We start from the raw sequence: 11,206 nt of genomic DNA on the forward strand, positions 1-11,206 counted from the left end.
GCTGGATGGCATCATGGACTCGATGGATGTGAGTCTGAGTGAACTCCGGGAGATGGTGATGGACAGGGAGGCCTGGCGTGCTGCGATTCATGGGGTCGCAAAGAGTCAGACACGACTGAGCAACTGAACTGAAAGAAATCCCAGGGCTGATTTCAGAATGGACTGGTTGGATCTCCTTGCAGTCCAAGGGACTCTCAAGACTCTTCTCCAACACCACAGTTCAAAAGCATCAATTCTGCGGTGCTCAGCCTTCTTCACAGTCCAACTCTCACATCCATACATGACTACTGGAAAAACCATAGCCTTGACTAGATGGACCTTAGTCAGCAAAGTAATGTCTCTGCTTTCGAATATGCTATCTAGGTTGGTCATAGCTTTCCTTCCAAGGAGTAAGCGTCTTTTAATTTCATGGTTGCAGTCACCATCTCCACTGATTTTGGAGCCCAAATAAATAAACTCTGACACTGCTTCCACTGTTTCCCCATCTATTTCTCATGAAGTGATGGGACCGGATGCCATGATCTTCGTTTTCTGAATGTTGAGCTTTAAGCCTACTTTTTCACTCTCCTCTTTCACTTTCATCAAGAGGCTTTTTAGTTCCTCTTCACTTTCTGCCATAAGGGTGGTGTCATCTGCATATCTGAGGTTACTGAGATTTCTGTCAGCAATCTTGATTCCAGCTTGTGTTTCTTCCAGCCCAGCGTTTCTCATGATGTACTCTGCATATAAGTTAAATAAGCAGGGTGACAATATACAGCCTTGACGTACTCCTTTTCCTATTTGGAACCAGTCTGTTGTTCCATGTCCAGTTCTCACTGTTGCTTCCTGGCCTACATACAGATTTCTCAAGAGGCAGGTCAGGTGGTCTGGTATTCCCATCTCTTTCAGAATTTTCCACAGTTTATTGTGATCCACACAGTCAAAGGCTTTGGCATAGTCAATAAAGCAGAAATAGATGTTTTTCTGGAACTCTCTTGCTTTTTCCATGATCCAGCGGATGTTGGCAATTTGATCTCTGGTTCCTCTGCCTTTTCTAAAACTGGCTTGAACATCAGGAAGTTCATGGTTCACGCATTGCTGAAGCCTGGCTTGGAGAATTTTGAGCATTACTTTACTAGCATGTGAGATGAGTGCAAAGATGTGAGCAACATGACACCATAATCTTTTCGATGCTTAGGGCCACCTAAAATCCTCAGGAGCTGTCCTGCACCAAGAGGTGGGAGGGAGGTCTGTGGTTCCCCATTTCCTTCCCCTCAGGGCTCAGCCTGCCTCATCACACCTCTCTTGTAGGCCCACTCCCTAACATGCCTATTAAAATTCACTGCCCTTTTATTCCTTCCTCCAAGCACCTCGAATCTACAGAGATATGGGTGTTAATGATCACATAGCATATAAATTACTCCCATAACTGAGCAGACTAGATAACCTTTAAAGATGGCCTGATTCCACTGTAAAAAAGAACATTAATAACTGTCAATTATACTACATACTCATAGTTATTCTTAATTTTGATTTCTTTCTCAGTCATCCCCATCTCAATAATTATAACAACAATGACTGGCCTTCCCTGGTGTCTCAGGGGTAAAGAATCTGCCTGCCAAGACAGAAGACATGAGTTTGATCCCTGGCCCAGGAGGATCCCACATGACTCAGAGCAGCTAAACCAGTGTGCCACAACTATTGAGCCTGTGCTCTAGAGCCTGGGAACTGTCACTACTGAGCCCACATGCCACAACTACTGAGCCTCGTGGGTCCTAGAGCCTGTGTTCTGCAACAGGAGAAGCCACGGCAATGAGAAGCCCGTGCCCTTCAAGAAAAGTAGGCCCCGATCACTGCAACTAGAGAAAAGCACTTGCAGCATCAAAGACCCAGCACAGCCAAAAATAAATAGATAAAATAATAATGGCTAATGATTTTGACCAACCTTCAATGCGTCAGGCTCTCTTTTAAGTTCTTTATACTAACTCATGCCCCCCAATTCAATCTAAGAATTATATTGCTATCTCTAAAATGGATGAGAAAGCCATCACTGCAGATAAGAAGTCTGGGGCATACAGAGATTATGTAGCCTGTGCCTCCAAGGTCACTCAGCTGATGGTTATTACACCATGATTACATACCAAGCAGTCCAGCTCTAGAATCCTCTCCTGCCTCTCAGGCCAACCACCCAAGAGAAAATTCTATTTCTTCATATACATTTTTGGCACCAAAATGTTTTATTTCTAAAATGTATCTGACAATCTATCCACTACTCTCCATCTCTCTATCTCTGCATGAGCTATCTCATCAAGCATGTTTCAGGAGAGCAGTGACTTGATCTTGAGCAAGCCTTAGTCTTGCTCTACGAGAGCAAGATGTTCTCAGGGCTGGCGGGCACATTGTAGATATTCAGTAGCAATGAACTGAATGATTCCCTAACTGAAATCCACACGCATGTGAGGAACAACTATTCTGTGTCTCAGAGAAAACTGTTGACTGTTAACATATGCACTTGCAGGTTTTCCCTGTAAGTATTCGTGCAAATATAGACTTTCCAATTTGGAATCATATTGTATATCTTTTTGGAGTTTATTTCTCAACATTGTAATCTGAACATCTTCCTGTGTTACTAAAAATTCTTTAACAGATGTTTAACAGCAGTGTAACATACTATTTCACCTACTTTAAGCATTTTCAGTCTGTTAGACAATGAGGCTGTATTAGTTATCTATTACTGTGTGACAAATTAATACCCTACAACTCAAAGGCATAAAACAGTAAACATTTTCTACCTCACAGTTTCTATGGGGTGGGAATCTGGCAGTGGCTTTGGCTCAGGCTTCTCAAGGTGGCTGGAGAAAGAAATGGCAACCCACTCCAGTACTCTTGCCTGGAAAATTCCATGGATGGAGGAGCCTGGTGGGCTACAGTCCATGTGCTCATAAAGAGTTGGACATGACTGAGCGACTTCACTCACTCACTCACTCTCAAGGTGGCAACCAAGGTAGCTGGTGGGCTTCAGTCATCTCAGACTTCAACTGGGGGAAGACCCACTTCCAAGCTTCCGTAGCCATTGGCAGAATTCAGTTTCTTGCTGGCTGTCAGCTATAGACATAAGTTTTCTCTTTCTCTCTCTAGGTAGATAGATAAATATAGCTATAAATATTGATATACAATGGGCTTCCCTGGTGGTTCAGACGGTAAAGAATGTGCTTGCAATGCAGGAGACCCGAGTTCCATCTCTGGGTCAGGAAGACCCCTGGAGAAGGAAATGGCAACCTGCTTCAGTATTCTTGCCTGGAGAATTCCATGGACAGAGAAACCTGGTGGGCTACACAGTCCATGGGGTCACAAAGAGTCAGACATGACTAAGTGACTCACACTTCCACTTTTACTTTTCATCTATATACAAACCTCTCTATATTTACTATTTATATGTCTATCTACATATCTCTGTATCTATTAGAGAGAGAGAAAGGATGGAATTCAGTCTTTTTGTAATCTAATTTTACCTGTTATACTCTATTCACTGGAAGTAAATCAATAAAGCCAGCCTACAGTCTAGGGGAGGTTAATTTATAAATTTTTTGGCTACACCAGGCTGCATGTGGGATCCTAGGTCCCTGACCAGGGATCAATATTTATTCCCTGCACTGGAAGCTTGGAGTCTTAATCATTGGACCATCAGGGAAGTAAACAGGGGAGCGAATTTGCACAAAGGTATGAAAAGCAGGAAGTAGGGATCATTGCAGGCCATTTTACATTTTATTCTTTGGTACTATAATTTTTCACAGATATTGATCTAGTTCCCTATTCTATACAGTAGGATGGGGGCCACTTTAGAGTCTGCCTACCAATTTTTTCTACTACTGACAGAGCTCTTCTGAATCTCTTATTACCTAATTATTATATTAGATAATATAATATAACCTGCATTACAAAATTATTTTATTAGGTAATATACTATTACTTGCATTACAAATTATTTCCTTATGATTCATTTATTGACTAGAAGGGTAAAAGCATCTTAAAGTCTGCTGATGCACACTCACTAATTGCTTTCTAGAACGTTTCCTATCATCAGTGTATGGGAACACTTATCTCACCACGTCTTCATCTTTGTTGTACAATTCTTAGCTTATTTGATTGTTGTTCAGTCACTCAGTCGTGTCTGACTCTTTGAGACCCCATGGACTGCAGCACACCAGGTTTTCCCTGGCCTTTACCAACTCCTGGAGCTTGCTCAGACTCATGTCCATTGAGTTGGTGATGCCATCCAGTCATCTCATCCTCTGTTGCCCCCTTCTCCTCCTGCCTTATATCTTTCCCAGCATCAGGGTGGTTTCTAATGAGTCGGCTCTTTGCATCAGCTGGCCAAAGCATTGGAGCTTCAGCTTCAACATCAGTCCTTCCAATGAATATTCAGGATTGATTTCCTTTAGGATTGACTGGTTTGATCTCCTTGCAGCCCAAGGGACTCTCAAGAGTCTTCTCCAACACCACAATTCAAAAAGCATGAAATTTTTGGCACTCAGCCTTCTTTATGGTCCAACCCTTACATCCATACATGACTACTAGAAAAACCATAGCTTTGACTAGACAGACCTTTGTTGGCACAGTAAAGTCTCTGCTTTTTAATACGCTGTCTAGGTTTATCATAGCTTTTCTTCCAAGGAGCAAGCATCTTTTAATTTCATGGCTACAGTCACCATCTGCAGTGATGGATGCCCAAGAAAATAAGGTCTGTCACTGTTTCCATTGTTTTCCCATCTATTTGCCATGAAGTGATGGGACCAGATGCCATGATCTTAGTTTTTGAAATGTGGAGTTTTAAGCCAGCTTTTTCACTTCTTCATTTGATTTGAGGGGAAACTCCCCTCCCCCAAGCACCACATATTTATTAGCTATTTGTATTTCTCTTTTGTGAGTTTTCTATTTTATGCCCTTTGCTTGTTTTTCTGTTGGAGATATATGTTTTTCTTATCAATCTGTATGCACTTCACACATAAAGATATTAATAGTGGGTAGGATTTTTTTAAATAACAGCTTTACTGGGATGCTGTTTACCTACCATACTATTTAACCATTTAAAGTGTACAATTCAATGGTTTTTAGTATATTGACAGATTTGTGCAACTATCACTGCAATAAATTTTAGAACATTTTCATCACCCCCAAAGAAACCTCATGTCCTGTAACTGTCACCCCTTATTCTCCCATCCCCTCCTGGAGTTCTAAACAACCAGCTGACTTTCTGTCTCTATGGATCTGCCTCTTCTGTACATTTACTATAAATGAAATCACATACTCTATGGCCTTTTGGGTCTGCCTTCTTCTCCACAGATGTTTCCAAGGCTCATCCATGTTGTAGCATGTGTCAGAACTTTATTCATTTTTATGGCTGAATAATATTCATACACCTCATCTGTTTATCCATTTATCAGCTGATGGACATTTGAGTTATCTCCACATTTTGGCTATATGAATAATACTGCTATGAAGCTTCAGGTACAAGTTTTTGTGCAGATTTTTTTTTCTTTCTATTTTCCTTAGGTACACACTTAGGAGTGGGGTTGATTGTTGGGTCAAATGTTAACTCTATGTTTAACTGTTTGAGGAACTATCCAAACAGTTCCACCACAGCTGCACCTTTTACATGCCCACCAGCAGTGTATGAGGGCTCTGTATATGAGGATTTCCCCACATCCTCAACAACATTTGTCATTAGCTGTTTTTTATGATAGCCAAACTAATGGTTGTGAAGTAGACTCACACTGTGGTTTTCACTTGCATTTCCTTTATAATTAATGGTGCTGCACATTTTCTCACATGCTTACTGGCCATCCAAACATCTTCATAGAGGATCGTCTATTCAGATCTTATAAACAGGATTTTTATAAGAGAGATTGGGGTCAGAATGAACTTGCAATGTGGTGAGACTAAGAGGAGGTGTTAGCCTTGGCTCCCCCACTTATTAGCTGTGTCATGTCTGGGTTTCTTAAATTCTGAGCTTGCTTTCAGTTCTTTTAAATGGGAATAATAATACCTACTTCACAAGGTCATGGTGTGACTAAAATGAGAAAACACGTGTGAATGACTAGAGTACCCAATTGCAGTAAACATGCTGAAAGTGGGAACTATTGTCATGATTTTTAAAAGTTAATAACATGGTAATACTTGGGTTTCAGGAAGATTAATCTGAACCTGTCATAGTAAATAGATCAAAAAGAGACTGCAGACAGGGTCACTGGTTCAGAGAAGACAACAATTTAAGTGAAAGCAAACAAAATGAGAAAAAGTTGTTCTCTGGCTTTCCTTTCTGTCAATTTTTCCACTGGTCCTTGGCCTGGGCAGCCCTAGAACAGAGAAAGATCTTTTTCAGATGGATCAAGGATGTTTTAATCATCTTCATATATTAATTCATCTAATCCATGCAGAACTAGTGATGAATATGTTTGAATATTTGATGAACACTTCATAGTAACTTGAGGAATTTAAAATATGATTATTAGCTCTGTTTCTCTGGAGAGAAATGATACATATGGCTTTGGTAATTTCAGGGTCATTTATTTTATCAATTAAAATGCAGATCTTCCTTGATTTATATGGGGTTACATCATTATATCCAGATAAACCCATAGGAAGCTGAAAATATTGTAAGTTGAAATGCATTTAGTACACCTTACCTACTGAACATCACAGCTTAGCCTAACCTACCTTAAACATGCCCAGAACACTATATCAGCCTTCATGCGTGCACGGTAAGTTGCCTCAGTTGTGTCCGACTCTGTGCGACCCTATGAACTGTGTAGCCCATCAGCTCCTCTGTCCATGGGATTCTCCAGACAACAATACTGGAGTGGGTTGCCATGCCCTCCTCCAAGGGATATTCTTGACCCAGGGATTGAACCCGTGTCTTTTACGGCTAATGCTTTGGCAGGTGGGTTCTTACCACCAGCACACCTGGTGAAGAGCACCCAGGAAGCCCCTACATCAGCCTCTAGTTGGGAAAAATTATCTAACACAGAGCCTATGTTACAATAAAGTGTTAAATATCTCAGGTAATTTATTGAATACTGTACTGAAAGCGAAAAGCAGAATGGCTGTGTGGGGACAGAAGGGTTGTGAATGTACTGGTGTTTACCTTCATGATCTTATGGTTGACTGGAAGCTGTGGCTCACTGCCACTGCCCAGCATCCTGAGAATATGAATACCATCAGTCTGAAAAATGACCAAAACTCAACATTTGGATACCCTGGTAGTCTAGGGGTTCTAGATCTAGAACCACTAGTTCTAGGTTCATGGATCTAGAGACCCATGCTTCCATTGCAGGGGGCATGGGTTTGATCCCTGGTCAGGGAACTAAAGATCCTGTAAACTACACAGCCAAAACAAAACAAAAGTCTCAAAATTTGAAGAACAATTTTTACTGACTGTATATTGCTTTTGCACCATTGCAAAGCTGAAAAATAAAAAATCGAACCATATTAGCCATCCGTGTAGTGTTATCCAACGTCTGCTCATTCACTCAGCCCATACATATCTCTGGAGCATCTACTATGTGCAGACACTCTTCCAGACCCTGACTATACAGCAGTAAACACAAGGTCTTTGCACGCAAGGAGTCTATATTGTAATACAGTGAAATGTTAAAAATCCATTCACTCAACAAGTATTTTTGAACACCTACTATGGGATGCACGAAATAAGCAAAACTCCTTGTCCTCATAGAGCTTACATTCTAGCAGAAGAGACAGACAAAACACAAACAAAATAAATAAGGAAGCTCTATAGGATGTCAGAGGTGATAAAGTGTTACTGAAAAAAAAATAAAGCAGTTAAGAGAGAGTGGGGGAAGGGAACTGGAATTGCATCTTTAATATTTATTTATTTTAGCTGCATCCCCAGGGCATGAGGGATCTTGGTTCCCTGACCTGGGATCAAACACATGCCTCTTGCATTGGAAGTGCAGAGTCTTAAACACTGGACCTCCAGGGAAGGCCCTGGTATTACAGTTTCTAGATAAGAGAACAGGCTGGTGTCACAAAGAAATGGAAGGAGGTGAGAGAGCGAGCTGTGTGGTTATCAGAGGGAAACATGTGCTAGGCAGATGGAATAGCAAATGCAAAGGCCCTGAGGTAGGAGTGTTCCTGCCATAAATAAAGATAAAAGGAAGTGGAGTGAGCAAAGGAGAAAATAGGATATAAAAGTTAGAGGGGGAGTAGAGAGGAAATCTGGTCCAATCTTCATGAAAAGTGAAAGTCACTCTGTTGTGTCTGACTCTTTGCAACCCCATGGACTATACGGTCCATGGAATTCTCCAGGCTAGAATACTATAGTGGGTAGCCTTTTCCTTCTCCAGGGGATCTTCCCAACCCAGAGATAGAACCCAGGGGTCTCCCACATTGCAGGCAGATTCTTTACCAGCTAAGCCACAAGGGAAGTTCAAGAATACTGGAGAGGGTAGCCTATTCCTTCTCCAGGGGATCTTCCCAACCCAGGAATCGAACTGGGGTCTCTTTCATTGCAGGTGGATTCTTTACCAACTGAGCTATCAGGGAAGCCTGATCTTCATATCTGACAGAAATAAAAAGTGATGAATATATTTCTGGCTAAGCAAAGGACAGCTGTATTATAAGGCAGAGCATCTTTGAACAGAGAAGTCTAAGGTCTTATATACAGTGTTCAGGAAGTGCAGGGTTCAGAGACTGGAACTTTTAGAAGCTAGACTGATCAGAGATGAATTGGCCTTTAGCTGAAGAAGGAAGAGCATTAGTGAAGTATGCCTGTTGCTAATTGGCTAACTTCCTGAAGTCAGCAGCAGCCATGATTGGGAGGTTGTCACTGATTGATTAAAAAAGATTCTGGTGTTGCTTGTTTAAGGCCAAAGAGCAATTAGTCTTTTCCTTTGTTCAAGTTGAAATGTACAAAAGGCACTCTCTGCTTGCAAGGCCACTGTAGAGTCTTTTGTGGTTTACTCTAGGGAAAATGGGGAGGTACTGGAGGATTTTTTGAGCAGAGGAGTGACAGAATCTGACATCCATTTTGGTGGGATCACTCTGGCTGCTGTGTAACCAGAGTAGAAGCAGGGGGACAAGTTAGGAGGTCACTGCAGCTGCCTTGGTGAGAGTAGATGGAAGGAGAAGTGTTCCCATTTTGGATATATTGATAGACAACAAACAACCAAGGTAATCCAATGAGGCTAAACATATTGGAATTAAAGTAATAATATTATTATGATATGACTGGATGACTCTCTATGATTATACAGAGTAACTGAGTGGGGTTTTAAAAGAGGTCAATGGTGAGGGAAAACCTTCTTGAAGAGATGAGGCCTCAAAGATGAAAAGGAGCCAGTTAAGACCCCAAGGCTAGAGCTTGTGTGTGAGTGAGTGTGTGTGTGTGTGTGTGTGTGTAGCAGAGCTGAGGCCAGTGTGTCTAGAAGGTGGTGAGGTGGGAGTGGGCCTAGAGTGATATCAGAGGTGGGAGATGGAAGCCGAAGCTGGACCCTTCCAGGCCCTCAGTGCTGAGAATGGATGGAGAGGACAGGGCAAGAGTAGACCAGGAAGCTGGAAACAGAGGCAATACTAGTAATACAATAGATACTGTCATCATGGGGATTTATTAGGTCTCATTAAAGCAATAAAGTAAAATCCAACTGAGGAGTCTTCACTGAGCCAGGGATTCTGTTTTAATGTTCGCCGAATTATGACTCATATATGGTGGTATAAATAAGGGGCAGCTGTGGTGTACGAACTAGGAAAGTACGTGCACGCTTAGGCGCTCAGTCTGACTCTTTGCGACCCCATGAACTGTAGCCTACGAGGCTTCTCTGTTCAAGTGGATTCTCCAGGCAAGAATACTGGAGTGGATTGCCATGCCCTCCTCCAGGGGATCTTCCCAAGCCAGGGATTGAACCCAGGTCTCCCTCATAGCAGGCGGATTCTTTACCGTCTGAGCCACCAGGGATGCCCATGGACTAGAAAAGGAATGAAGTCAAATTACCTGTCCTTTGGCCTGTAATACAAAGTCAAGATTAGTCCAGAGAAGGTCTTTTCTTAGGCATTAAATTGTGATCCACATCCCTCTCTTTCACGGTGTGATCATGAGACATGGTGGATGTTGATTGGAGGCTTCTGGAACACAGGTTTTAGAGGCACAGAGAACACAGGTGGTCAAGGCTGGGTAACTGGCATTCAACTGCAGAGGGGGTGTGGCCTGGGTCTCCTGTCTCCTAGTGGTAGCTCCCAGGGGAAAGACAGTGCTTTATTCACCTTTGTAGCCCCCACACTCCTAGCACAGTGCTTGTGGACAACAGGAGCTGGATAATCTGTTGACTCTGAATTAAGTGTGTAGATTAGATCAGTGGCACTGAAATAATACCATAGGAATTCAGGGAAAGTAGTCAGTCATCTTTGCATCTTTTGAGTCATCTCCAGTGTGTGGATTCATCATACTTCCAGTTCTATTCTTCCTTTTTTATATTTTCTACCTTTGAGTACATGATTTCACTCCTGAAATTCCACTTTATGGATAATGATAAAGAAAGGGAGGAGTTAAAACATAGGCCAACTTTACTCCTTTTTAGCAAATAACAGTTTAAAAAAGTTTGATGGAGGGGGCTTCCATTGTGGTCTAATGGTTGGGACTTCGCCTTTCAATGAAGATGGTGTGGTTTTGATCCCTGGTAGGGGAGCTAAGATCCCACATGCCTCAGGGCCCAAAACCCAAACATAAAACAGAAGCAATATTGTAACAAATTCAATAAAGACTTTAAAAATGGTCCACATTAAAAATAAAAACTTTAAAAATAAATAAAAAGTTTGATGGAGATTGATGGAGATTGAAATTCATGTGATACAAAGATCTTAAGTTAATGGGCCAAGTTTGTTTGTTTTTTTTTTTAAAGGGCTTTCTATGTGCATTTACTTTAAGTAAATTCCAAGCAATCCTAAGAAGTGGCTACTATTACTCCTATCTCAGAGGTAGTTACAGTACTTACCCAGAGATAAAGAAATTTGGCTAGGGTCACATGCCAGTAAGAGAGGGAGTTGGAATTCAAGCCAGATTGTCTGATCCTAGGGTGGTATTGCTTACTTACTCCTCTTGGAATAATTTGGAGTCTTTCATTTGTTTTTGCTTCCTTATTTGCTCCAGAAATGTGAAAATATGCAGCCCAACAGTAGGAGCTTTATAAATAAAACATAGCTATATATTTTAAATGAT

At 41.6% G+C, this 11,206-nt stretch overlaps 1 long non-coding RNA gene across 2 annotated transcripts in view; it reads right to left on the minus strand.

Moving 5' to 3' along the window:
- Positions 1 to 11,206, minus strand: part of LOC120858650 — a 35,959-nt gene that overhangs the window by 22,610 nt on the left and 2,143 nt on the right. The window contains exon 2 of one of the 2 annotated variants that reach the window (XR_005719921.1): positions 9,986 to 10,116. The exons of the other annotated variant lie outside the window; for it this stretch is intronic. This is a non-coding gene — a long non-coding RNA (uncharacterized LOC120858650). The remainder of the gene's footprint in view (positions 1 to 9,985; positions 10,117 to 11,206) is intronic. 2 annotated transcript variants of the gene reach the window in all.

This window comes from Oryx dammah, unplaced genomic scaffold (genome assembly GCF_014754425.2).
Source record: "Oryx dammah isolate SB20612 unplaced genomic scaffold, SCBI_Odam_1.1 HiC_scaffold_29, whole genome shotgun sequence".
Lineage (NCBI taxonomy): Eukaryota > Metazoa > Chordata > Mammalia > Artiodactyla > Bovidae > Oryx > Oryx dammah.